This window comes from Ipomoea triloba, chromosome 14 (genome assembly GCF_003576645.1).
Source record: "Ipomoea triloba cultivar NCNSP0323 chromosome 14, ASM357664v1".
NCBI classification, from domain to species: domain Eukaryota; kingdom Viridiplantae; phylum Streptophyta; class Magnoliopsida; order Solanales; family Convolvulaceae; genus Ipomoea; species Ipomoea triloba.
Window position 1 is genome coordinate 7,726,927 of NC_044929.1, and position 5,232 is coordinate 7,732,158.

A 5,232-nucleotide genomic window follows, 5' to 3' on the forward strand; every position below is an offset into this window, starting at 1 on the left:
AGTTAAGCCAAAAGGCATGACTAACCACTCATATAAACCATGTTTTGTTTTGAAGGCACTTTTCTACTCATCACCTTCTTTCATCCTGATTTGATGATATCCTCGTTTCAAATCCACTTTGCTAAAGTACTTAGCTCCATGCAGTTCATCAAGCATATCATCAAGTCGAGGAATGGGAAATCTATACTTAATAGTTATATTATTAATTGCACGACAATCAACACACATTCTCCATGTACCGTCTTTTTTTGGGACAATGAGAACTGGAACGACACACGGACTCAAGCTTTCTTGAATATGGCCGATCTCAAGAAGCTCTTCAACCTGTTTCTGGATCTCCCTTGCTTCTATGGGATTGGTTTTGTAAGCTGGTCGGTTTGGCAAAGTAGATCCGGGGACAAAGTCGATTTGATGCTCAATACCTCTAAGTGGTGGCAATCCTTTTGGCATCTCTTTAGGGAATAAATCTGAAAAATCAGCAAGCAATTCACCAATAGAGGCATTACGAATACATGATTCAGAGTGTAACAAAACAATAGAGGCATTACGAATACATGATTCAGAGTGTAACAAAAGAGAAGAATCAAAATCAGAGGTAAGCTTATGAATGAAAAGTAAGTGAAACGTATCTCCCCTTCTTATTGCCTTCTTAATCTCATTTTTTGTTGTATCTCCCCTTCTTATTGCCTTCTTAATCTCATTTTTTGTTGCAAAAAGAGAGGGTTGATGTGGTGTAATCTCATTTTTTGTTGCAAAAAGAGAGGGTTGATGTGGTGTTTCCTTTGCTGGTTTTGGAGATGAAAATGGCGTGGAAAGGGAGATTGGAGGAGGTGGAGGCTTCGATTTTTTACAGGGGGAAGATGGAACTGATATCGCCTCTCTTGACACCTTCCTTGATTTTGATAGTATTTCTTCCACCTGTTTAGGAGCCAATGGAGATAAGACATATCTAGCTCCATCCATGTGAAACATATAAGTGTTCGTCATTCCATCAAAGTTGATTTTTCTATCAAATTGCCACGGTCGACCTAACAACACATGAGCAGCCTGCATTGGGACAATATCACACAAAATTTCATCAGAGTAACTGTTAATAGATAAAGGAATAAGAGCCTGTTTGGTTACTCTAACTTCTCCTGCATCGGTTAACCATTGCAAACGATAAGGATTCGGGTGATCAAGCAAAGGTAATTGAAGAAATTTAACCATAGCTGCACTAGCCACATTTGTGCAACTTCCAGAATCTATTATCACAGTACAAGCATTCCCTCTAATTGACCCTTTAGCATAAAAGATATTTTCTCTTTGGGACTCATCTTCTTTTAAGGGGTGAACACTCAAGACCTTCTTAACAACAAGAGTATGAACAGACTCACTATCAGCATATTCAGAATCAAAATCTAGAGGTAAGGATGGTTCCTCCTCAACATGTTCATTGGGTGTTTCAAAATTGTCACAAACCTCATCCTCAGACTCATATTCAAGGCAAGAAGCAAATTTTTCAGATTGTTTGGTTATCTTAACTACCCTCTTGTTAGGGCAATCACGAGCCAAGTGACCTCTTCTGTTACATCTATAACAAATCAATTCTCTATCACGTTGAGGTCTCATTGCCTCATTTACCGTTTCTTTACCTTTGTCTCGTGAATCATCTCTTGGGGGAGGGCGCTCATCACGCCTTTGAGGGGTAGAACGAGTGTTGTTCCATCTTGATGTACCATTGTTGGGTTTGTAAATCTTCATCTCTTTGATTTTTGCTTCAGATTCACGTGTAGCATACAAGGCATCATCAAGGGTGTCATATCTTTGAGTACTCATTCCCCACCGGATGCCTTTGTTCAATCCATGTAAGAAGCGAGCAACAGTTCTTGCCTCTTCCTCATGTATGCCCCCTTGTTCAAGTAAAATATTGATAGTTCGGTGGTACTCATCAACTGACATGGATCCTTGCACAATTCCCTGCAATTTTCTTTCAAGATCATAGAAAAAAGATTTAGGGCAAAAGGTTAGGCGCATATCGTCCCTTACTTGAACCCAAGATTCATAGGGAATAAGATCAGCAACTCTCTCTCTATTTTTTTTTCGCCACCAAGATACTGCATACCCCTTAAAGGATGTAGCAACTAGTCTAATTTTTGTGAGATCAGAATAGTGCTTTAAATCAAAAAGTGTTTCAACAGCATTCTCCCATTCTATATACTCAGTAGGTCCTTTCTCACCAGAGAAGTTAGGAATTTCAAGTTTAATGTTTCCTAACTCCTCATTAGGCTGTTGAATCCTTTGACATCTAGGATCCACTCTCCCTGTTGGTGGCAATTGTCGCTCATCATTGTGTGGTCGTTGCACTTGCTGTGAGCGTTGCTCCAAATTAGTTATTCGTGTGAGTGACCCGTCCATGGTGAAGGTTAGAGCATCTATTTTTTGTTCTAATGTCAGGGGTGGGTTTGGAACTTGTTCAGCCATCTGCAAGGGAAAAAAAATCTAAAAACAAGAAGATGTGTGAGTAGTCACGTTAGTGAAACAAAAAAGTTGGCTCACTCCCTCACTATTCTCAACTCACGGGTAAAAGGTGGATTATATGGCTCAGGAGGTACGCTACACACTCTAACAAACACACNTTGCCTTCTTAATCTCATTTTTTGTTGCAAAAAGAGAGGGTTGATGTGGTGTTTCCTTTGCTGGTTTTGGAGATGAAAATGGCGTGGAAAGGGAGATTGGAGGAGGTGGAGGCTTCGATTTTTTACAGGGGGAAGATGGAACTGATATCGCCTCTCTTGACACCTTCCTTGATTTTGATAGTATTTCTTCCACCTGTTTAGGAGCCAATGGAGATAAGACATATCTAGCTCCATCCATGTGAAACATATAAGTGTTCGTCATTCCATCAAAGTTGATTTTTCTATCAAATTGCCACGGTCGACCTAACAACACATGAGCAGCCTGCATTGGGACAATATCACACAAAATTTCATCAGAGTAACTGTTAATAGATAAAGGAATAAGAGCCTGTTTGGTTACTCTAACTTCTCCTGCATCGGTTAACCATTGCAAACGATAAGGATTCGGGTGATCAAGCAAAGGTAATTGAAGAAATTTAACCATAGCTGCACTAGCCACATTTGTGCAACTTCCAGAATCTATTATCACAGTACAAGCATTCCCTCTAATTGACCCTTTAGCATAAAAGATATTTTCTCTTTGGGACTCATCTTCTTTTAAGGGGTGAACACTCAAGACCTTCTTAACAACAAGAGTATGAACAGACTCACTATCAGCATATTCAGAATCAAAATCTAGAGGTAAGGATGGTTCCTCCTCAACATGTTCATTGGGTGTTTCAAAATTGTCACAAACCTCATCCTCAGACTCATATTCAAGGCAAGAAGCAAATTTTTCAGATTGTTTGGTTATCTTAACTACCCTCTTGTTAGGGCAATCACGAGCCAAGTGACCTCTTCTGTTACATCTATAACAAATCAATTCTCTATCACGTTGAGGTCTCATTGCCTCATTTACCGTTTCTTTACCTTTGTCTCGTGAATCATCTCTTGGGGGAGGGCGCTCATCACGCCTTTGAGGGGTAGAACGAGTGTTGTTCCATCTTGATGTACCATTGTTGGGTTTGTAAATCTTCATCTCTTTGATTTTTGCTTCAGATTCACGTGTAGCATACAAGGCATCATCAAGGGTGTCATATCTTTGAGTACTCATTCCCCACCGGATGCCTTTGTTCAATCCATGTAAGAAGCGAGCAACAGTTCTTGCCTCTTCCTCATGTATGCCCCCTTGTTCAAGTAAAATATTGATAGTTCGGTGGTACTCATCAACTGACATGGATCCTTGCACAATTCCCTGCAATTTTCTTTCAAGATCATAGAAAAAAGATTTAGGGCAAAAGGTTAGGCGCATATCGTCCCTTACTTGAACCCAAGATTCATAGGGAATAAGATCAGCAACTCTCTCTCTATTTTTTTTTCGCCACCAAGATACTGCATACCCCTTAAAGGATGTAGCAACTAGTCTAATTTTTGTGAGATCAGAATAGTGCTTTAAATCAAAAAGTGTTTCAACAGCATTCTCCCATTCTATATACTCAGTAGGTCCTTTCTCACCAGAGAAGTTAGGAATTTCAAGTTTAATGTTTCCTAACTCCTCATTAGGCTGTTGAATCCTTTGACATCTAGGATCCACTCTCCCTGTTGGTGGCAATTGTCGCTCATCATTGTGTGGTCGTTGCACTTGCTGTGAGCGTTGCTCCAAATTAGTTATTCGTGTGAGTGACCCGTCCATGGTGAAGGTTAGAGCATCTATTTTTTGTTCTAATGTCAGGGGTGGGTTTGGAACTTGTTCAGCCATCTGCAAGGGAAAAAAAATCTAAAAACAAGAAGATGTGTGAGTAGTCACGTTAGTGAAACAAAAAAGTTGGCTCACTCCCTCACTATTCTCAACTCACGGGTAAAAGGTGGATTATATGGCTCAGGAGGTACGCTACACACTCTAACAAACACACACTCCACTCGTGTATCGCTCAGGGTGGCAGATACTCTCACAAGCCTTTTTCCAAAAAGGAAAATTTCTAGTCCTAAACTCAAGTTGATATGGATTCAACCTCAAAGTTCAAGAAACGTACCTTGGAAAACTTCACAAGCCTTTGAGAGTAAGGGTGTATCGAGAGGTAGGTAATAAAATTGAGAGCAAGAAGCAAAGAAAAAGGACAATACAAGCAAAGAAACTAAGCAAGATTTGAAAGAAAAATGAGAGTAAAGAAAGAAGTATGGCAGAAAGGTATGCAAGACCAATATCAGAAGGTAGACAAAAATAGAATGTAACAGGGTTCAAGTGTACCACAACCAAATAGGAATCAAGAACTCCTTCCAACCTTATACTTTTCCCCTTCCTTTTCCCTCCAAGATTCTCCTACCAACCAGATTCCTTCCCCAACCTTATTCTTTCTCTTTTGTTTGTTTGTTTGTTTTTTTTTTTACTTTCTTGATTTTTTTTTTGATTTTTTTTATTATTTTAATACTATCCTCCAAATAAGTAATGAAAATTTCACAAATAAAAAAAAATTTCGGACCAAGAGGATCAACACAAGTTCTTCAAACAATTTTGGGATGTGTGGGATTTCATTGATATTGGTTGTGGAAAAATTGAAAAACAATTTTGAGATAGTTTTTCAAGAAACTCAAGAACGAATGTCAAGATTCAAGAACACAATCAAGAATGCAAGAA